The sequence below is a fragment of the Chiloscyllium plagiosum genome, unplaced genomic scaffold (genome assembly GCF_037043375.1).
Source record: "Chiloscyllium plagiosum isolate Xiang-an unplaced genomic scaffold, Cpla_swu_hap1 HiC_scaffold_14, whole genome shotgun sequence".
NCBI lineage: Eukaryota > Metazoa > Chordata > Chondrichthyes > Orectolobiformes > Hemiscylliidae > Chiloscyllium > Chiloscyllium plagiosum.
The window spans coordinates 30584249-30608638 of record NW_028270152.1 but is presented as its reverse complement, the minus strand read 5'-3'; the positions used below and the strand labels follow the sequence as shown (position 1 = coordinate 30608638).

The following is a 24390-nucleotide window of genomic DNA, read 5'->3' as shown; positions in this document are numbered from 1 at the left end:
GGTTGGATTGTCTGTTATTGGAAATAGTCATTGCCTGGCATTTGTGTGGTCCAAATGTACTTACCACCTGTCAGTCAAAGTCTTGAGTATTGTTCAGATATTTTTACATTTGAACCTGAACTGCTTCAGTATCTGAGGAGTCACGATTGAAGCTGAACATTGTGCAATCACCAGCAAATGTCCCTACTTCAGATTTTTTGATGGAAGGAAGGTCTTTGAAGTAGCTGGAAATGGTTGGTCCTAGGACACCACCCTGAGGAACTCCTGTACAGGTGCTGTGGAACTGAGATGACTGACCTCCAACAACTGATTGCCATCTTCCTATGTGCCAAGTATGACTCCAACCAGTGGTGGATTTGGCCTTTGATACCCATTGATTCCAGTTTTGCTAGTGCTCTTTGATGCTGCACTCAGTCAAATGTGGCCTTGATATCAAGGGCTGTCATTCTGAGCTCACCCCTGGAACTCAGCTCTTTTGTCTATGTTTGAACCAAGGATGTAATAAGGAACAGACTTTGTGGAGCCCAGTGGGGCATCAGTGAGCAGGTTAGTGCTAAAGGATGCTTGTTAATAGTTCTTGACACCTATCACTTTACTGATGATCAACAGTAAACTGACGGGCAGCTGAGAAACATATCAGTCATGATCAAATGGCAGAGCAGACTCAATGAACCAAATTACTTATTTCTGCTCTTGTATTATGTCATATAATTGGGAGCTTTGAATTTGTCCTGTTTTTTTTGTGCACAGGAGATACCTGAGTAATTTTCTATATTGTCAGGTAGATGCTAGTCTAGTAGCTCTGCTGGAACACCTTGGCTAGGAGATCGACAAGGTGTGGAGCACAAGCTTTCAAATAGTATTGCCAGAATGTTGTCAGGGCCCATACCTTTTGCAGTAGCCAATTTTGCTTTTGTGGGCCTATTGTGGGTTAGCAAATCTTTTCCCACAAGTAGCAGGTGCAAATTTGATATAATATGGAATGAATTGAATTGGTTGAAGACTGTGAGGAGGGATGCCACTGGTGGTGTTTGAGATGGATCACCCACTCTGGATGAAGATTGCAGTGAATGCTTCAGCCTTTTGCTCTGATGCGTTGGGCTCTTCCATCATTTAGAATGGAGATATGTGTAGACCCTCCTCCTCCAGTGAGTTGTTTAAATGTCCACCACCATTCATGACTGATTGTCAGGACTGCACAGCCTGCCATTGGCAATTTGGTAAGGATGAGGTCAGGTGTGTTTTTCCCTTTTGTTTCTTCTCTCACCACCTGCCACAGACCCAATATAGCAGCTTTGCCCTTTAGGACCTGACCAGCTCAATCAGTAGTATTCCTGCTGAGCCACACTAGGACTTTGAAATCACCCATCCAGAATATATTTTGCAGACTTTTCACCTTCAGTGCATCCTCCATGTGTTGATCAACATGGAGGAGTACTGGTTCATCAGATGGAGGACCCTACAAGGTAATCAGCAGGCAGTCAATGTTGAGGACTCCCAGGATGATTCCTTCCTGACTGTATACTACTGTGTCACAATCTCTGTTTGGTGTCATGCCAGTGGGACAGGATATATCTAGGTAGGGTGATGATGGTGTCTGGGATGTTATCTGTAAGGTATGATTCCATGAGTATGACTATGTCAGGCTGTTGCTTGACTAGTCTTGTGAAATAGCTATTCCAATTTTGATACTAGCCCCCAGATATTAGTAAAGAGGGCTCTTCAGGGCTGGTTTTGCCATTGTTGTCTCCGGTACCTAATTTGATGTTAGGTGGTCTGTTTGATTTCATTTCTTTGTGATACTTCTTAGCGATTGTTGCAACTGAGTTGCTCGCCAGTTGATTTCAGAGGGCAGATTGAGAGTCAATCACATTGCTGTGGCTCTGTAATCACATATAGGCCATACCAGTTGAGGATGGCAGATTTCCTTCCCTAAGGACAACAGGATGAGTTAGCAAGGCACTAAGTGAAACCAGTCAGGTCTCATGTTTTAGTCAATCAGATGAAAGGTTAGAAAAATTGCAAGTGCAGGACTGAGATGGGAGAGTATTCTAGAGTGGGAATTCAGTTTCAGAAGATTTACAGAAGAGTAGGTTTTTGAAGATATTAGGAGGAAGGTATAAAGGAGACATCAGAGGTGGATTCTTTATGCAGAGTTGTGAATGCATGGAATGCGTTGCCAAGCAGAATCATTAGGGACATTTAAGCAACTGCTGGACATGCACATGGATAGCAGTGAGTTGAGGGGTGCGTAGGTTAAGTTACTATATTTTACATTCGGATTAACCTCAGCACAACATCGTGGGCCAAAGGGCCTGTTCTGTGCTGTACTTTTCTATGTTCTATGTTCTAGGTCAGATATTAGATTGAAAAGAAGGGATGAAAAAGTTAAATTTAGAATAATCGATTATACATTTTTAAGCATTCTCATCAATTCAAACTTGAAGGAACAAAACTCCATATTTGTAACGGTTAATTTTCAATGGCAAAGAAGTTTGCTGTAAATAAAATTTATAACGTTGATTTAAAAAAATGCTTTGACTGGAATAGATGAAACTCAATATTCAGTGGTAAGTTTAGTTTGTGTCAGTTGCTCAAGGAAAGCAATGCTGTTCAGTGTATTTCAATTGTGAGGCCAGCAGCAAAGCACTGTTTTCCAGAAGCTATTGGGCCTTAGTAAAACTTGACTAAATACTTGGGTATTTGAATTTAACCACACAAATGATCCATACCTTAATTTGCAATATCTTTTCTGCATGTGTATTGGTGGCAGAGTTAGCCTCACAATTATTCTAATAAGAAAATCTGTGCCACTGTTTAGACAGCATTAGGTTCTCTCTCAGGAGCTTTTGAAGTCATATCAACAATTTTTTATAAGGGAAAAATCTCAATGTTTCATAGTAGGAAGGCTGATGCACTGGATGATGTAGGCACCATTCTAGAAAATACTTCAATTTCTTCTAGGGGCTAGAGAAGGTTGGTAAGGGGGTCAGTTAGCTCGATAGGTGGTTTATGATGCAGCATGATGCTAATAGCAAGGGTTCAATTCCTGCACCAGTTGGGGTTACCATAAAAGACTCTCCTCAACCTCTTCCATGGTTACCCTCAGGTTAAACTACCACCAGTTCTTTCTGTAATGAAAGAGCTGTTTATCGTCTGGTAAGAGTATGGTGACTTACTCCCTCAGTGCAAGTTCATCATAGACTGATGATTTTTATTCTAATTGAATTAGAAGCTGTTAAATGTTACCTTGATAGTTTGTTTTCTAGGATGGGAAGCTTGTCAGAACAGCACTCTGCTCCCAATGGAGGACAGTATCTTTTTTGGTGTAATCCCAGTATTTAGAGACTAGAAGTCTGCAGAACCAGCATGAGTGGATGTAAATTTTTTAAATGTCCTAATAATGTTACAATTCAACATTTGAAATGTCAAAGAATATGCTTTTCACAAAAGGCCAATTCCTTTTGTCAATCTGACCCTACTTTCTTTAATGTAAGTTGCTAGTTTAGTAGGTAATGTTATTGAGCTCTATAGTATTTCTTCTGTGATAGGGCATGATTCAGTTGTTGTAACAGTGTTGATTTTAAAAGTAATTTTTAGTGTGGCAGCCACAGCTTATCATTACTTTTACTTTGGAATGTTCTGATGGTATCTAAACAGTAGTTCATATAGCTGTTACTTGCCTGCTTGACACTCATTGGATTCTGTTTGGACATGTCTGATTACTGCTTTTCTGGTGCAAAAAATACTAACCGATCACAGTCCAGTAGGGTTAGTAGATCTTACTATAGATCCTTTCATATGGTTTTGAATGTAGTATTATTGAGAATCCATATCATATGGCTGTATAATGGTATGATAAGCTTTTGGAAATGTTTGCGTTAATGACATATAATTTACCAAAGTGTTCCAGAGCAATCTGAGAGAAGTCTATAATCTAGGGAATAATATTCCCCTGGAAAACCTGCAGAAAAGCATTATTCTTGCAGATAAAATTACACAAATAAGTTTCCAAAAGGAGGCTAGGTGAACTGATGATAAAGGATCAAGAGATGGCAAAGAATAAAGCACATTCAAAATTGCACAAGTCAAGGATGATGGGAAGAATACTAAAATAGGCTGTACAGTTAGTGAAGCAATATATCTGAGTACTTGAAATTTTATGAGGTTGCATGTTGGAAACTAATGGGTTTTACATGGAAATGTAAAATCCATGTGAGTGTTTTTTTTCTATGCAAATCCAGTTAGAAGAAATATAAATATTTTACATGGTACAATCACTAAAATCTATAATGGAATGTAATACACCATCGTATCCTAAAAAGAAGGATATCACTTTTCATAGAATGAGAACGACACAAGGTATTGAAGAAAACGTTTTTATCGAGTGCAGCCAGATTATTTGCTTATTCAACACGTACAAAATGCAAACTTTTGACAAGCTGCTTAATTGAAGTTGCACTCATGTAAGGATTATTACTGCCTGCACAGACACTATGCTGACAGAGCTGTTCTGATGACCTACATGAACTTTAATTTCAATTGTTCAGCAAAGAAACTTTATCTAGTCAGCTGTGTCGTTGCATTCAGGGCTTGCATTTTTAAATTACTGTGGGATTGCTATCACTAGCATTTCTAGAACTTGACTCATTTAAAAGTCATTAAAATCTAAAAGGTTTCTTAAATTTAATGTCGTAGTTCCAACTAACTGTTTATAAATGTTCAATCAACAGCACGGAGTCTGTAAGTACTGGAAAAATTCAGTAAGGCTGGCAACATCTGTGGAGAAAGAAACAAAGGTAAAGTTTTGAGTTTAATATGAATCTTCAGATATAATCTGTTGATAAGATCATAAGACATAGGAGCAAAAGTAGCCCATTCAGCACATCAAGTTTGGTCTGCCATTCAACAAGATCATGGCTAATCTTATATTCTCAAATCCACATTCCTGCCTTTTCCCCATAATCTTAATTACCTTACTTATTTAAAATCTGTCTATCTCAGAATTGAATATATTTAATCACACAGCCTCAAATAGCTGTTTGTGGTAAAGAATTCCACAAATTCACTCCCCTTTGAGGGAAGAAATTCCTCACCTCGCTGTCTTAAATGTGTGACCCCCTCATTCTGAGATTATGCCTTCAGGTCCTAGACTCTAACAAGGGAAATCTACCTTACCTACCCTGTGAAATCCCCTAAGAACCTTGCATATTTCAATAAGGTCACCTGTCATTCTTTTGTATTTTAATGAGCCAGGCACATCTCCTCAAGATAATCCTCCATACTTGGTACCAGCATCATGAACCTTCTCTGGACTGTCTCCAATGACAATATAGTGTTTCTTTGATAAGGGGCCTCAAAACTGTCAGTGTTTCTGCTGAGGTCTACTTAGAGCCGTCTTAAGTTTTAGCAAAACTTCCATATTTTTGTACTTCATTCCCTTTGAATTCAAATCTTAAAGAGAAGTAACAATGTAACATCTATAGGTATCTTAACACAAACCTGTTCACACATCAATTAATAATTTATTTCTCTGTCTGAGGAAAATTTCCACTGTTAATATTGGTGAAGTGATCAAGATGAAAAATTGAAAAATGTCAATGACGTGTACTTTAGTTGAATAACTCGAATGTTAAATGTTCAGATTCTTTCTAGCTGCCAGCAAGAAATCTAGAATCAATACATTAAACAGTTTTCAAAACGGAATCTCTATATGTTTAAAAAGTTCATCCAAGTGCTTGAAATTTGACAGTCTTGATGATGAGGGAGGACTCCAAGATTGAATTAGCTGACCGATGCCCTCCCTGTAATCATTTGTTATTTTATATCTGGGGTGAAGTTTTCCCTTTCCATTCAAATCCTCCATACCCATAATATGTGGAATTTCAAATTAGTTTAACCATCAGAGGAAATCAAGATTTCGCTTCCAATAGATAGCAGGAAACAAGGGAAAACAAAATTACAGGTTAGAATCAACCTGTTTGAACATATTATAAATACACTTCTACAAGCACCAAATCTTGAATGCAAAGATTATGTTTTAAAGTCAGGGGCACTGTCCACTGAATTACAACACCACCTCAAAAATATTCAAGAGGGTCAGATGTACAAGAATGTTTGAGGGGTGAAGTACTTATTTACAGGGGAGATTGGAGAAAATTGGTTATTCACTTAAGAGCTTCACTTGGGGAGATTTGTTTGAAATCTTGAGTATTCTAGACAGCGTAATGTGAGAGAAATTTCTCATTAGCAGAGGGGGTTGAGAACCAAAGAATACTGACTTAATGAAGAGCCAAGAGCAACATGAGGCAAGTCTTTTTTATGCCACAAGTGCTGAAGATCTGGAATGCACTGCCTGAACATATGATAGAAACAGATACAATCACAGCTTTCCAAATAGCATTGTAAAATCACCAGAAGAAAGGAATGATAGGTTGAATGACTACTTTTGATATTGTAGTCAATCATGTTATTGTTATTATCTGAATATTAGTATGCTGTTTGTGGCAAAAACTTGGTGAAAATTGGAACAGAAATGAATGTGGTATGCTCAAACACTACATTGTCCAATCTAATAATCCTCAACTCCACTTTCCTGCCTTTTTCCCCATACCTCTTGATTCCCTTACTGATTTGAAATCTGCCTTCTCAGCCATAAATCTACTTAACAAACCAACCTCTATAGCCTTCTGAGGTAAAGAATTCCACAGATTTACAACTCTCTCAGAGAAGAAATTCTTCCTCATCTGTGTCTTAACTAAAAGACTTCTTTTTCTGAAATTGTGCTGTCTAGTCATAAACTCTTCAACAAGGAGAAACATATACCCTATGTTCCCTAAGGAGCTTGTATGTTTCAGTGAGATCATTTCTCATTCTTCTATATTTTAATGAGTACAGGCTCAATTTATTCAACCTGTCCTTGTAAGTTCAAAACCTCTTATCAACCTACTTTGCAAATAATGTAAAAGTTGCAAGATAAGTACCCAATATCTGATCTTGGGGTGGCACGGTGGCTCAGTGTTTAGCACTGGTGCTTCACAATGCCAGGGCTCTGGTTCGATTCCAGAATTGGCTGTGTGGAGTGTGCACATTCTCTCCGTGTTTGCGTGCGTTTCCTCCTCTGAAATACTAGAGACACCCACTTAGGTTAAGTATATGTATATTCTATTGTATTTTATACAGGACTATAATGTTCAAATAATATACTATGTTGAAAGCAATATGATTTAAATGTATTGTAGCTTAACCGTTTAGTTAATTTTATTCATGAAATTAAACATAGTTCCAGAAAATGTCTAAGGTATTAAAATAACTGATGTTTTCTAAAACTTTCATCCTTTCAACAATTTTGTACAGTCAAAAGAAGAAGCTCTAAAGAAGAGTTGCACTGGACTCAAAATGTTAGCTTTTTCTCTCTCCACAAATGCTACCACCTATGGTTGAGTTTCTTCAGCATTTTCTGTGCTTGTTTCAGATTTCTATCATCTACTGTACTTTGTTTTTGTTGACTTTAGTCAGAGTTAAACAGTTCCACATCCAATATTTGGACCTATACTACAATGTTTACAACCAGGCAACAAGCAAAAACAGGAGACTCCATAAATATCCCTATCTCAAAAACCATGACACCCAGTGAGAGTGCAAGAGATCAGTCTGAAGGCTTTATGAGAAACTTCAAACAAAAGCTACCAGTGGACAATCCTTTTCTGTTTCTGAAATTGCCATCATCATAGATGCCACTGTCCAGTCAATTCAGTTCACTCTAAGTTAGAATATTGCTGTTGAGTGCACAGGATATGGCAAATGCCATGGTTCCTAACAGCATTCCAGCTGTTGTGCTAAAGACTTGTGTACAAGAACACATTTCTTATCTTGCCAAGCTGTTCTAACATAATTATGCACAATTCTACACAACATTGTTGAAATTTGGAATGGACTATCTGATGCATAAAAAAGACAAATCTAACTTGGTTATTTGCTGCTCCTTGGGCCGCCTCCTAGTCATCAGCACATTGACAGTGTGAACTATCAATAAACTACGCACCTGTGCTGAGTTTAAGCTCCATAACAAACACTTTATTTCGAACCTCACCCTGGTTTAGATTGAGATTTGGAAGGGAACAGTGAAACAGCCAATGTCTAGAATTGGATAGATAAGGGCAGATCCAAGTAAGATTGTTTTTATTAAGGTAGGCAGCGGGGATAGACGGTGTCCCCAAGAATGAAGAGATTGAAGGGATAATACATCATTGTTATGGATACAGTTAATCAACTGTACATTGAAATGAACAATTTCTTTAAACAATTGATTCTCAAAGTTCCAGAGCAGAGATATATTAAAGTCTTTAGAATTTTAATTTCCATTACATTAAGAATCAAGGTGGAAGCAAGGCAGTTATGATAACTTAAGCAACTGTTGCAACGATAAAATAGAAGAATGTTTTCAAGCTCTTAAAGTTAAATAATTTACATTTTAAAATTTCTGAACAGTAACAGGTTGGAATTACTAAAAGGGCAAACAATGGTTCTCAAGTTTCAAAAGGCAAATTTTTAAAACTACAACATCAAGCACTATGTGACTACAACAGTCTAATGATTAATTCTCTGACTCAGAAGTTCGGTTTTGACTGGAAGATGAACTCAGTTATATCCATATGAATTATGAGTTTTCATTTGTTCAGGGCAGGTTAGCAGTTTCAACCAGAAAAAAATAGTAAGTAGCTGTTTATAGCACAGAACTGAAAACATACATACAGTTTGTTGAAGCTTTTCATCCTGCACTCATAAGGACAATTCATAAGAATGTCAGCCCGAGGGAAAAACCAATATTTACATTGCATGATTAGGAAGAGTTTGATTGCTTGGTAATTGGATCCTGATTGGTAGAGGCTTTACATGCATTATTGCTAGTTCACAATCAGGCTTTGTTTTAAATTTTAAACCAGGCAGGTTAAAGTTTTTACAGCAATGTACTGATCAATCAAAATCAATTTGCCTGGTTTAATATATAAAGCCAAACCTGGTTGTTATCTATGAATCAGTATTAATGAGTGCACTGTCCACAGCAATGCATCTACCTATCAGAAATCATTTGCCAACCAATCAACATTCTCTTCTCATGCAATACAAATGTTGATATTCCCCTTGAACTGGTATTCTTGTGAAATGTGTTGATGAGAGAAAGACAAAAGTCTTAAGCAAAATGTGTCTCCATTCCGCAATACCTAAAATAGCAAGTATTATTTCAGTTGTTATCTTACTTGACAGAATAGTTCTTTTGTCCAGGAGTACACAGCAGCATTAAAGGAACCAAGGGAAACAATCACACACCTTTCCATCTGAAAAACAGAAGTAAAATATTGGAAAGGAAGAAGTAAGAGATATATGAAAAAGAAATTTCACTTAAAAAGAATGAGAATAATTTCATAATTTGTAAATACTATCGAGATAAATTCTGCATTCAATTCAGGAACCATGTTCCTTGTAGAAACGAATGACAAAATAGTAATTGAACTCAGTGCTATAAAGTAATTACTCTAATTGAAGAAAATGAAGTAATTGTCACCATTGTACATTGAGCCCAAGAAATATCTTAAGGCATAAAAGTCATGCTTCTACCTCTGACCCAGAATAGCTGGGCTCAAGTCCCATCTGTTCTAGAAATGTGTCATAACATGTCTGTTCAGATTGATTTAAAGATATCTATACATTGAACCCAAGACCTTCTGGCTGAAGAGCAGTTGCCATTTTGAAATACATTTACAATTACTCTACTTCCAATTTTAAATGTCCATGTACAATTGAATTTACTTTGTTTTCTTCCAGTAATAAAATTGTGCAGACTTTTGAAGTATTTGTAGATGGTGGACTAGAATGGGAAACACATTTTCCCTGATAATGTGCAGATTCATTTTCTGTGTGGACCATCTGTTCACTCAATCTGCTGAGACACTGGTTTTGTAGCTTTTCCTGCTGCTTCTCCACTCCGCCTTTTCATATATTGAGACAGCTGATGCGTCAGCTCTTTTATCCTTTCTTCCTTAAAGACTTGCTGCAATTCAAACTCTCTAATACTCGCCTTTAAATTAATTGCAGTCTCTTTGGATTCCTGAAACTAGAACAAAACAAAAGTTACTACTGTTAAGTGTAGTTTGTTTAACTTTGCTCTTTAAAAGGTTTGCTCTATAATTTGCTGCAAATTTTGCTTTCTGCTTAGTGACTGGTAAACCTATTGTTTACCCTTCCTTCAAGCTATGCCAATATTAGCTTCCATATGGCATATGATATCATATCTTTAAATAACCCATAAATAAGTGCGGAGGAACCTGAGTAGCAGGCAGCTTTTGCAGCAACAATCACAGAAATGCAAATAGTTGCAAGGAAAGGTCATTGACCTGATATATCAGATTGAATTTTTAGTCTGCTGTTGACAGGAGACCAGCATGCTGACCAGTAGTGGGAAATAGCTGACCTACTTGGTAAATGTTTTCCAGCTGAACGCAAACTCTGCCCACTATCAACTATCTATGATTATCACTCATTAAATACTACCAGACCTTCTGATTATTTCTAGCATGTCACTTTATTGATCTTAAAGAAAAATATACTGTGGACGCTGAAAACCTGAAATATGAACATAAAGTGCTGTAAATATTCTGCAAGGCGAGAATTTTTACTTTCTACTAACAAGTCTGACTAACTCAAAACAAGCTTTATGACAGTATTGTAGGAATTATATTCTCAAATGTAACAGGAACAATACATTATTCATAAAATATTCAGATCTTACTCCCACCAACACACTTGTCCACCTGAACACTATAGTTAGTACAATTCTTAGAATGGTGGCAACCAGCTGAGCAATTTTCAATCAAAATATGATATGTTACATGACAGTGTTTGAACATATAAATACAAATCGAGTGAGCTGTTTGAGTTTAATATTTGGAAACCAAATTCCTCAGATGTATATGTAAATAAAAGATTATGATTAATATCTTGCTCAGTCTAGGAATTCTTTTTGATGACTGCCTTTTTGAAGGATTAAACTCCTGGTTTTAAAACAAGCAAGGCCTCCTCTGCTCTTTCAATCTGAACAAAATATTGCCATGGACAGTTTCTGAATGACTAATTAGACATCTTGAGCATGAGCTTTGTATTTTGGATATCCTTTGTCAAAACTGTTTAAAATTTTTAGGATTTGACAACTTTATAGCCCCTTTAAAATAAATGGATTACTCAAATTGGAATATTACTAACAAACAACACTTTTGGAGTCATTACACATCTTCCGTAACACAAATAATGCAATAGTAATGTTATTCAGATTCTCATGCATCATCTGACAAATTGGTCGGTTATCTGATCTCTCAGTTCAAGTCCAAAGGCAAAACAGCAGTCAACTATCAATCACATCACTGCTTCGTACTGCTTTCTGCATAGAAGACAGATGACCATTTTAAAGTGATGCAGTCGACGCTCTCAATTTTAAAGTGAATAGATTATCAGCTATTTCAAAGGTATTGACAACTGATTAATATAATATCCATGGTTGATCAGATACCTCTGTGAAAAACTCAATGTGTTTTATGATGCAGATTATGGTTTAATGTTGGAAGGATTTTGGAATACTATTAAACATTACCCCTTTAATTGATTAATCTCAGATGTAAGATGAACAGATGATGAGAAGTGTGGTTGAGTTGTAACCTATAATTTTAACTAATGGCATAAGTAATCTAAGATAGAAAATGCTGAAAAGTGGATTTTTTTTTCACAGTTGAAAGACTACTAGAAAGTTTTTTTTAATTTTTTATTGTCACAGAGATGAATTCAGAGATTTTATCCAGGAAAGTTTGCATGAAATGGAATAGTCACAAAAGCGCAATAGTCACAAAATATTCACAATATAAACAAATGTACTTAAATGGTTTAAAACTCAAAAAGAAACAACTGGAAGTAACATCAATCTTTCAAAATAAGCATTTGATTGGTCAAAAAGCTTACATGTTCAGTTCAAGCCCAATGTAGTGACAATGTAAAATATTTCTATAACAGCCATCCTTTGATCAATATCATAGGCATTAAAAAAATTAACCAAATATTTCTGCCTGAAGCTCATATTGAATAACAACCATACTTAAAATAATTTCCACAATACATTTAAGTAATTTCAAAACTTGAACTATCAGCTTCCAAAGGGTATAAAGAATAGGTTATTATGTAATCCTTTTTGATGTGACTGAATGAAAAATTTGTGAAGAAAAATGTAAATTCATGAACATAATCAGCATCTCTACACTTCTATCAATGTATCAAAATCATGATTTCTTTCAGAACGGATTTATGTAGAATATTCCTGACATAGATTTCTTTTGATAAAATAGCTGGGAAGAATAGTTCATTTTCGAAAAGCATGAAGTCAAAATAATACTGGTCATGGAATTAAGCTAGATTTTAGCACCAAATCATCTCTATTCTAAAATGACTGATGTTTTTTTTTCTAAGGGAATCCAATTAGTTGAAAATACATTTAATTTTTTTTTCCCTAGAAAACTTGCTTAAAAATATAACGTTTTCATATTTGGCTGATGGCATTTGCAGGCATGGACTTGAATATTTAACTTCATTCATGGTTGTTCACTGGCATAGGAGAAAGTGAGGACTGCAGATGCTGGAGATCAGAGCTTTAAAATATGTTGCTGGAAAAGCGCAGCAGGTCAGGAAGAAGGGCTTATGCCCGAAACATCGATTCTCCTGTTCACTGGCATGTAAACCTAAATGAATATATTTCTTTTTTGTCATTAGGTTCTCCTTTGCAGTTTTTAAAAAATGTTTGGAGTAATATATACATTTTACATGTATTAAAAAACTTGTATTATTCCCAAAAGGTTTGAAAATAATATGACACACAAATATTTTATTGCATGATCTTAGTAATAAAAAAGTTACTGAGTTCTCTCACCATTTGGCCCACAAAATCAATTTAATTTCCTTCAAACTTAGTACAGTATTATCTCATTTCTTTCTTTCCACTTTCAGTTAGCTGAATTGTTATCATCTCCTACCTTGATGCCAGCCAAACTCTCTCCGCTCCCCATGTTCTCATTTCTTTTTGAAGGCTTCAATCAGGATGTATATTGTATTAGGTCTGTGAGTTAAACAACCATCAAAGAGGAAGTAACTTAATTGAATGTGTGACCATTCCCTCTCAAACTTCACTCTACATAAACTAGGTCTCTAAATCCTGCTGCCTACTTCCCAGCCGATAGTTAGCCTGCTCCACCTACCATTCGCTATTTTGCATTAAAAAGGTGTGTTCCCTTGTGCTGTGCAAATTTGTAAATTTCTTTGCTTTTTTCAAAAGACTTTGAAATAAACTGGAGGTTGAATTCTCAAAGCTTTTATTCCAAGTCATTGGTTATATTCTGTACATTTATTACAACTGAAATTATCACTTGTAGGTATATGTAAAATGCATTTGTTTTAGAGCTGAAAATGTGTTGCTGGAAAAGCGCAGCAGGTCAGGCAGCATCCAAGGAACAGGAGAATCGACGTTTCGGGCGCAAGCCCTTCTTCAGGAAGAGCTTTTGTTTTAGGCCAACATTTATTGCTCCCGTCAGAAATGAGGCAGCATATGTGCAATGAACATGGACAGCTAATTTTTCTATTGCTGGCTCACATGAAGAAGAATGGATTTAACAAAAAAAATTATATGCATTCATTTTAGAATAGTTAAACTATTCTATTTTGTATATATTATAAACTTAAATCCAGCCTTAACTATTTACTTGGTGTTTTGGAGGAAATTAGCTGATATGAAAAGTCCTGGTTGTGGAGACCTTTGGAAAAGTCATTCACAAATTGCTGCCACAGTTACATCATCAAGATGTCACATATGTGTTGACTGGACCTTCCTGAATGTTAAGCTTTAAACAAGAAGAGGCAGAAAAAGGCCAAGAACAAAGAAAGGGACCAGGTGACAATGTGGAAATGTTGGTTGAGGGTGCAAATGGGGTTAGAGGCAGGCTAGATGGTCTGATTTTTCACGTCTGAATTGAATTGAATCAAATTGAATTTATTGTCACGTGTACCAAGGCACAGTGAAAAGCTTTGTCGTGCGAGCAATACAGCCAGATCACATATTAAGTAGCATAGATAGTAAATAATAGGTAAACAGCGGCAAAAACAAAACACAGGTATAGGCAAATGTTAAGAGTTTGTGAGTCCATTCAATATTCTAACAACAGTAGGGTAGGGACTTTTGCAAAACTGGCTTGTGTGCGTGTCTGTGTGTTCAGGCTTCTGTACCTTCTCCCCGATGGTAGAGGTTGTAGAAAACGTTGCCACGGTTGATGGATCTTTGAGAATGCTGGCGGCCTTTCCCTGACAGCGGGCCTGGTAGATGGATTCTATAGATAGGAGGGTGGCCTTTGTGATTGTCCGGGCCAAGTTCACCACTCTCTGTAACCGTCTCTGCTCTTGAATGATACAGTTCCCATACCAGGTAGTAATACATCCAGACAGAATGCTCTCAATGGTGCACCTATAAATGTTGGCATGGGTATTTACTGTCATGCCAAATTCCCTCAGCTGCCTGAGGAAGAAGAGACGTTTTTGGGCCTTTGTAACCAGTGCGTCCATGTGAAAGCTTGTTGTGGATGACCACTCCCAGGAGCTTGACACTCTCCACTCGTTCCACCTCTATGCTGTTAATGTGTAGGGGGGAGCATGAGTAACATCCTGCCAAAAGCCAATAATACGTTCCTTGGTTTTGCCAGCTTGGTTTTTCTCAGTGCACCATTTTTACAGGTCTTCCACCTCCCATCTGTGGGAAATCATGTCTCACAAACTTGATTGACTTTTTGAGGAAGTAACAAAGAGGGTTGATGAGGACAGAGTGGTGGATGTGATCTATATGGACTTCAGTAACACGTTTGACAAGGTTCCCCATGGGAGACTGATTAGCAAGGTTAGATCTCATGGAATACAGGGAGAACTAGCCATTTGGATTCAGAACTGGCTCAAAGGTAGAAGACAGAGGGTGGTGGTGGAGGGTTGTTTTTCAGAGTGGAGGCCTGTGACCAGTGGATTGCCACAAGGTTTGGTGTTGGGTCCTCTACTTTTTGTCATTTACATAAATGATTTGGATGCGAGCATAAGAGGTACAGTTAGTAAGTTTGCAGATATCAACAAAATTGGAGGTGTAGTGGACAGCGAAGAGGGTTATCTCAGATTACAACAGGATCTTGACCAGATGGGCCAATGGACTGAGAAGTAGCAGATGGAGTTTAATTCAGATAAATGCAAGGTGCTGCATTTTGGGAAAGCAAATCTTAGCAGGAGTTATACACTTAATGGTAAGATCCTAGGGAGTGTTGCTGAACAAAGAGATCTTGGAGTGCATGTTCATAGCTCCTTGAAAGTGGAGTCGCAGGTAGAGAGGATAGTGAGGAAAGCACTTGGTATGCTTTCCTTTATTGATCAGCGTATTGAGTGCAGGTGTTGGAAGGTCATGTTGCAGCTGTACACGACATTGGTTAGGCCACTGTTGGAATATTACATGCAATTCTGGTCTCCTTCCTATCAGAAAGATGTTGTGAAACTTGAAAGGGTTCAGAAAAGATTTACAAGGATCTTGCCACGGTTGGAGGATTTGAGCTATAGGGAGAAGCTGAACAGGCTGGAGCTGTTTTCCTTGGAGCGTCGGAGGCTGAGGGGTGACCTTATAGAGGTTTAAAAAATTATGAGGGCATGGATAGAGTAAATAGGCAAAGTCTTTTCCCTGGAGTCAGGGAGTCCAGAACTAGAGGGCATAGGTTTCGGGTGAGAGGGGAAAGATATAAAAGAGACCTACGGGGCAACTTTTTCACACAGAGAGTGGTACGTGTATGGAATGAGCTGCCAGAGGAAATGGTGGAGGCTGGTACAATTGCAACATTTAAGAGGCATTTGGATGGGTATATGAATAGGAAGGGTTTGGAGGGATATGGGCCGGGTGCTGGTAGGTGGGACTAGATTGAGTTGGGATATCTGGTCTGTTTTCATGCTGTACATCTCCATGACCTAATGACTCTATTTGACTGACTATGGTGGTGTTATCAACAAACCTGTAAATGGCATTAGTCTGGTATTTGGTGACACAATCATGGGTATACAGTGAGTACAATAGGGGGCTGAGTACGCACCCCTGGGGGGCTCCATCATTGAGTATTAGGATGAAATATTGTCCCCAATCTTCATTGATTGTGGCCTTGTGTGAGGAAACTGAGGATCCAGTTGCAGAGAGTCAGGTTGAGTCCGAGATCCCCAATGAGGGGAGAGGCCAGTTTGGATTTGGTGCTCGGCAACGAGCCAGGACTGGTATCAGATCTCGTGGTGGGAGAGCACTTTGGTGAAAGTGATCATAACTGTCTCACATTTAGCATAGCCTTGGAGAGTGAAAGGAGCAGTTACCGAGGGAAGATATTCAATTGGCGAAAATGAAATTATGACGCTATCAGACAGGAGTTGGCATGTACAGACTGGGAGCAATTGTTCCACAGAAAGGGCACTGCAGACATGTGGAGACTGTTTAAGGAGCAGTTGTTGCGAGTAATGCACAAACTTGTTCCTCTGAGACAGGTAAGAAGGGATAAGATTCAGGAACCTTGGATGACGAGAAGAGAGGAATTTCTCGTCAAAAGGAAAAAGGCAGCTTACGTAAGGTGGAGGAAATAAGGATCTAGCACAGGTTTAGAGGATTACAGGCTTGCTAGAAAGGAGCTCAGAAATGGACTGAGGAGAGCTAGGAGGGGGCACAAAAAAGGCTTGGCAAGACGTATTAGGGAGAACTCAAAGGCATTTTACTCATACATGAGGAATAACGGAATGCTCAGGGAGAAGGTAGGGCCAATCAGGAATAGCGGAGGGAACTTGTGTGTGAGCAGTTAGGGAAAGCCCTAAATGAGTTTTTTGCTTCAGTTTTCACCAAGGAAAGGGAATTTGTTGTGAATGAAAACTTCGAGGAGCTGGGATACAGTCTTGACCAGATCAAGATTGATGAAGTTAATGTGCTAGAAATTTTGGAAAACATTAAGATTGATAAGTCCCCAGGGCCAGACCAGATTTATCCTGGGCTGCTCCAGGAAACGAGAAAGTAGGTTGCTAAGCCACTGGCGAGGATATTTGCCTCCTCACTCTCCATGGGAGTCGTACCGGAGGATTGGAAGGAAGTGAATGTTGTTCCACTTTTCAAGAAGGGTAATAGGGAAATCCCTGGCAATTACAGACAAGTCAGTCTTACGCCTGTGGTCAGCCAAGTTGTGGAAAGAATTCTGAGGGATAGGATTTATGACTATTTGGCAAAGCATAGTGTGATTAAAGGCAGGTCATGCCTCACAAATCTTGTTGAGTTCTTTGAGGAGATGTCAAGACAGGTTGACAATGGTCGAGCAGTGGATGTGGTGTATATGGATTTCAGCAAGGCATTTGATAGGGTTCCCCATGGTAGAATCATTCATAAAGTCATGAAGTATGGGACATAGGGATCGTCAGGACTTGTTGGCTATCTGGATTCAGAATTGGCTGGCTGACAGAAGGCAGAGAATGGTTGTAGATGGAAAATATTCTGCCTGGAGGACAGTGTTGAGTGGGGTCCCGCAGGGCTCTGTTCTTGGGCCTATGCTCTTTGTAGTTTTTATAAATGACCTGGATGAGGAGGTTGAGGGGTGGGTTATTAAATTTGCAGATGACACAAATTTGGAGGTGTCGTCGATAGTATAGAGGGCTACTACAGGCTGCAGCGTGACATAGACAGGATGCAGAGCTGGGCTGAGAAATGACAGATGGAGTGCAACCTGGGTAAATGTGAAGTGATGCATTTTGCAAGGTCGAACTCGAATGCTGAATACAGGATTAAAGACAGGATTCTTGGCAGTGTGGAGGAACAGAGGGATCTGGGTGTGCAAGTACATAGATCCCTCAAAGTTGCCACTTTGTTGTTAAGGGTTGTTAAGAAAGCATATGGTGTTTTGGCTTTCATTAACAGGGGTGTCGAGTTTAAGAGCCGTGAGGTTTTGCTGCAGCTCTACAAGTCACTGGTGAGACCACACTTGGAATATTGTGTCCAGTTCTGGTCGCCCTTCTACAGAAAAGATACAGAGACTTTGAAGAGGGTGCAAAGAAGGTTTACCAGAATGCTGCCTGGACTGGAGGGCTTGCCTTATGAAGAAAGGTTGAATAAGCTTGGACTTTTCTCTCTGGAGAGAAGGAGGAAGAGAGGAGACCTGATTGAGGTGTACAAAATAATGAGTGAAATAGATAGAGTCAATAGCCAAAGACTTTTCCCCAGGGCAGGATTGACTGGTACGAGAAGTCATAGTTTGAAGATATTAGGAGGAAGGTATAAAGGAGACATTAGAGATAGGTTCTTTACGCAGAGAGTTGTGAATGCATGGAATGCTTTGCCAGCTGAGATGGTGGAAGCAGAGTCATTGGGGACATTTAAGCGACTGCTGGACATGCACATGGATAGCAGTGAGTTGAGGGGTGCATAGGTTAAGCTACTATATTTTACTTTAGGATTAAGTCTCGGCCCAACATCGTGGGCCTAAGGGCCTGTTCTGTGCTGTACTTTTCTATGTTCTATGTAATCAGTCTTGAGGGGATAATAGTGTTGAAGGCTAAACTGCAGTCAATGAGTAGGATTCTTACGTAGCTGTTCTTGGTGTCAAGATGCTCTAGGGAGGAGTGAAGGTCAAGTGATATGGCATCTGACATGGATCTGTTGGTCTGGAAGGCAAATTAGAGTGAGTCAAAAGTAGTGGGGAGGCTGGAGTTGATTAATGCCATGACCAGCCTTTCAAAGCACTTCATGACCACTGAAGTTAGGGCCACTGGACGGCAGTCATTGAGACATGCTGCATGAGTCTCCTTAGGCAAGGGATGATGTTGGCCCTCTTGAAACAAGCAAGGACAGTGGCCTGCTGTGGGGAGAGGTTGAAGATGTCCAAGAAGACCTCTGCCAGTTGATCTGTACATGCTCTGAGTGCACAGCCTGGTACTCCGTCTGGTCCCATCGCTTTCCTTGGATTCACACAAAGGAAAACTGATCTGACCTCTGATGCAGTGACTGTTGGGGTAGGATCGTCAGGACTTGTTGGAATAGGTGTTACCTCTCTGCCGAAATTCTGCTCAAAGCGAGCGTAGAAGGCGTTGAGACAGTCTGGGAGGGATGTACCATTGTCTGCTATCTTGCACTGTCTCTTTTTAGAACCTGTGATGTAATTCAGTCCTTGCCATAGTTGCTGGGTTTCTGTCTGGGTCTCTAGTTTGGATCGGTATTGGTCCTTGACTGTCTTAATGGCTCTGCGAAGGTCATACTTGGATTCCTTATATTTGAGTGGATTTCCTGATCTGAAAGCCTCATGCCTGGTTTTAGCAGGTTCTGTATGTCCTGATACATTCAGGGTTTCCTGCTGGGGAACACTCAGATTGACTTCCTCGGTATGCAGTCCTCCACACACTTGCTGATAAAGTCTATGACAGTGGTGGCATACTCTTCAAAGGTACCTGTGGACTGTTTGAACATGGCCCAATCAGCCAACTCCAGACAGCACGGGAGTTGATCCTCTACATCCCACACAGTTAAATAGCATAGAAAAGTAAATAATAGGCAAACAGCAGCAAAAACAAAACACAGGTACAGGTGAATGGTAAATGTTTGTGAGTCCATTCAATATTCTAACAACATCAGGGTAGGAACTGTTACCAAACCGGCTGATGCATGTGGTCAGGCTTCTGTACCTTCTCCCCGATGGTAGAGGTTGTAGAAAAACATTGCCACGGTCGGATGGATCTTTGAGAATGCTAGCGGCCTTTCCCTGACAGTGAGCCTGGTAGATGGATTCTATAGGAGAAAGTGAGGACTGCAGATGCTGGAGATCAGAGCTGAAAATGTGTTGCTTTTTCAGCAGATGGTTTCTATATGGGAGGTTGGCCTTTGTGATTGTCCAGGCTGAGTTCACCACTCACTGTAATCGTCTCCGATCTTGAATAGTACATTTGCCATACTAGGTAGTGATACATCCAGACAGAATGCCCTCGATGGTGCACCTATAAAGGTTGGCAAGGGTATTTGCTGTCATGCCAAATTTCCTCAGCTGTCTGAGGGAGAAGAGACATTTTTGGGCCCTTGTAACCAGTGCATCCACATGAAGAGTCCAAGAAAACTTGTTGTGGATGACCACTCCCAGGAGCTTGACACTCTCCACTCGTTCCACCTCCGTGCTGTTAATGTGTAGGGGGTCTGTTTCGTTGCCATCTGAGATTTGACGAACTATGGTGGTGTCATCAGCGAACTTGTAAATGGCATTAGTCGGGTATACATTCAGTACAGTAGGTGGCTGAGTATGCACCCAGGGGTCCAGTGTTGAGTGTTAGTGAGGATGAAATGCTGTTCCCAATCTTCACTGATTGTGGCCTGTGGGTCAGGAAACGGAAGATCCAGTTGCAGAAAGTGGGGCTTAGTCCGAGATCACTAAGTTTAGTAATCAGTCTCGAGGGGATAATAGTGTTGAAGGCTGAACTGTAATCAAGGAATAGGGTTCTTATGTAGCTGTTCTTGGTGTCAAGATGTTCTAGGGAGGAGTGAAGGGCAAGTGATATAGCATCTGACGTGAATCTGTTGGTCCGATAGACAAATTGGAGTGGGTCAAGAGTGGTCTGTCTATCTAATAATGTGAAATATGAATACCATACAATTATATAGGGCCTTGGATAGTGTTGTGGAACAGAAGGGCCTAGGGGTTCAGGTACATAATTCTTCGAAATTTCTGTCACATAGAGGGTGGTTAAAGGGGCATTTAGCTCACTTGCCTTCATTGCTTAGTTCTTTGAGTATAGGATTTGGAAGGACATCTTGAGGTTGTACAGGACATTGGTGAGACCTCTTCTGGAGTCCTGTGTCCAGTTCTGGTTGCCGTCTTCAAAGAAGGATATTATTAAGCCAGGGTTCAGAAGAGATTTACCAGGATGTTACCAGGTATGAGAGGTTTAAGTTATAAAGAAAGGCTGGATAAGCTTAGACTTTTTTCACTGGAAAACAGGAGGTTGAGAGGTGACAATACAGAGGTTTATAAAATCATGAGGTGCATAGATAGGATTAACGGTATGTGTCTTTTCCCTAGGATGGAGGATTTATAAGAATCAGGGATGTGGTGGAAAGTAGCAGAGCATATCGAATGTCACCAGTAGCAGTATCTGCATTTTTCTAAGGTGAGAGGAGAGAGATTTACAAAAGTCATGAGGGGCAAATGTTTTACCCAGTGGGTGGTTTGCAAGTGGAATGAACTACCTGAGAAAGTGGTAGATGTGGGCACAGTTACAACATTTAAAATACACTCAGATAAGTGCATGCATAGCAAAAATTTGGAGGGATAGGGACCAGGAGCAGGCAGGTAGGACTAGTTCACTTTGGGATTATATTCAGCAAGGACTCGTTGGACAAAAGGATCTATTTTATGTGCTGTATGACTCGACCACTATTGTTTCCTGGCTAAACAGCATTTACAGTTTTCATAATAATTGACAACAGTGAGATACGATCACCAAAGCACTAATTTAAATTCAAAAATGCATTTAAACATGAAATTTAGCTTGCTCTCTGGATATCAGTGACGCTGAGATTTCCTTATATATCATAATGTTGTAAAAATGACAGGTCTGCCAACAATTTAGGACCGTTCCTGAAATTAAAAAAATGCCCAAATAACTTAATGCCAAATCCTAGTGAATAACAGATTCTATTGGTAGCTAAGGATATTCTAATTAAGATATAACATAAGCAATGTAAAATGTGTAGTGAAACAATTTAATGATAATTGCTCCTGTGGATTCATATGAATGCAAAATCTTACAGTACATGAATAACCACGGGGGCGCTGCTGTCGCCTTCGAAGAAGGGTGTCTGACAAAGTGGAGAGTCCTAATGGCAAAGGTATCCAGAATCAGGGATATGATGGAGAGTAGCAGAGCAGATCGAATGTCACTAATAGCAGTGACTGCTCGAGGTTCTGATCCCAGCATTTCCTGTAATCTAATCTATTCAGGCTCAAAAAGTGGTACTGATGCCGTTAGGTGTGTCGAGGAAACTCCAGCTCGTGGAGGGGATTCCCTCCTTTGGAATGAAGGTGTTCTTCGGCCCGAAGCCATTGAATCTTCCTGGAGAGCCTTGGTCTCTTGGACTCTCTCCCAAGAAATTCCCTCTGCACAACGGAATGGCAGTTTGAGAATTTCTGTATTGTTTTCTCATGCAAACGCCGCATCTTCCATTATCCCACCTCCAGCCGGGGATTCTCTGCTGCCCACGACCCCACCCATTGGGGGTTCAGATTCAGAATGCTGCACAGAGTAGCACCAGATGGCGTCTTAACTGACTTTGGGGATACCCAGATCTCATGTTACTCCTGCACTGATAAACGACACAGAGTGATCAGTGACTTCGGAAGGAAGTTAGATAGGAACTTGATGGGAAATAAGTAATCCACGGGCAAAAGAGATCGAATGTGAGATTGGTCGTAGTTGAATTGATGGACAGAGAGCTGACACGAACTCGATGGGCCGAGCAACCGCGGGAGCCCTCTGCTGAGGGCGGAGGGAACAGACCAGCCTCCTCCACCAGCTGCCTGCGGTGGTAGGATTCCTACCATCACCTCCTGTTTTCACCTCTGACTGTGGGACTCTTCTTGCCTTCGCACACTTTAATCCTATGATTCTCTCTATATCTTCAAAAAAAAGTAATCTGTTAGCTTTAAGAAAGAGCTGAGGTTTTGGAGAGCAAGCTACTAGATCGAACAGAACTTCCAATAGCGGGTGGATAAGTAGACAAGACAATCATCTCACCAACATGATTTCACCTGAAACCTCAAGAGTGGATCCCCAGGTTAGATTTGGAGAACAATACAACCGTGCTGTCAATAGCAGAGAGAGTGAATGCTGAGAAAACCCGAAAAACCAAAAAATAAAAATCTACGCATTTCAACGTGATTATGCTTTTAAAACGAGCGGTAAGAAATGCCTTGTGGTCCGACAGGTTGCAATAGAAAGGCGCTAGGACAGATCAACACCGCATAAAATTATTAAGGCCCGACCAAAAAGGGGGTGGCCACAGAAAACCAAGGGGGATACCGATATTGGATGCAGGTGGCGAAGATTATAATCACTGGGGACTCTGCTCAGGGAAATGACTTTTGTGTATCAGGGCAATACTTTGAGAATGCTGTGCTGTTTACCTTGAGCTAAATTTGTTAGGTTAAGGAATTAAGGAATATTGAGTTAAAAATCACACAACACCAGATTATAGTCCAACAGGTTTAATTCGAAGCACACTAGCTTTCGGAGCGAGTTTCCTTCATCAGGTGGTTGTCCTGAAGGAGTAGCGCTATGAAAGCTGGTGCTTCCGAAACCTGTTGGAATATAACCTGGTGTTATGTGATTTTTAACTTTGTACACCCCAGTCCAACACCGGGATCTCCAAATCAAGGAATATTAAGACCGCGATAGAAACCATTTGGACAGATTCAGGTGGAGAGAGGTTAGGAAGGATACACTATCTTGGGTGCGACATATTGTAGGGTACTGTATACGGTAAACAAGTGGGTCATAGTGCCACTCTCATGAATTGGACAACAGTTAGAAACAGATAAGGAATATAAGAAAAGGCAAATCTGTTACATGAATGGCAGATACCTTTGAAACTGTTGTAATTTAGTGGAACTAGAATGGTGGTGAATGTGGCAATAACATAGCTACACGCCAAAGAAGGAAATTACCATAATAATCAGCGCTGTGCAATGTATCAAAGGCGATATTGTCCTGTTTGTCCAGGTCGCCTCAGAGCAAAATATAACTTTGAAAGTGAACTTCAGAGAACAGCAGGGAAATGTAGTAGGAACTGAAATTGTTCTTCAGATTGGTCACTCGTGCGGAATTAATTTCTGGCTGATGTTGCGAAGGGTCATTTAAGAGACAATTGACATGACAGTCGGGGGATTATCAGTTCGGTCAATTAAAACAAGCTTGGGGGATATGTAATGATGTTGACCTGTCAATATTATTTTGTTGGAAACTTTCCCAGAAAGCAACACCCCATACCAGTAAAAGTCAAAACTCTGATGTAAAACTTATAAGGGTACAGGTATCAGGAATAAATGTAATTCTGAGCTCATCTCGGGAAGTTAAATATTAAATCCCCAGCAAAGTGAATGCCGGTTGTAGCTTTTCTGTACTTGCAAGTGTATTATCTGTGGTATTGGTTGTGTACAGGTTGCGTGCTCCAATAGTTCCCTAACACTAAATTTCAGTTCTTGAGCTGTTTGTTACAGTTGCTCTAATTGTTTCACTTTGATTTTA

The 24390-nt window shown here is 39.7% G+C and overlaps 1 long non-coding RNA gene across 1 annotated transcript; it reads right to left on the bottom strand.

Annotated features, from left to right (window-relative positions):
• Positions 1-4371: 4371 nt before the first annotated feature.
• Positions 4372-10212, bottom strand: LOC148147945 (uncharacterized). Its single transcript, XR_015759392.1, has 4 exons — positions 10079-10212; positions 9261-9338; positions 6984-7128; positions 4372-4779 (listed from the first exon to the last, which is right to left on the bottom strand). It is a non-coding gene; the product is annotated as an uncharacterized LOC148147945 (long non-coding RNA).
• Between the last annotated feature and the right edge of the window lie 14178 nt (positions 10213-24390).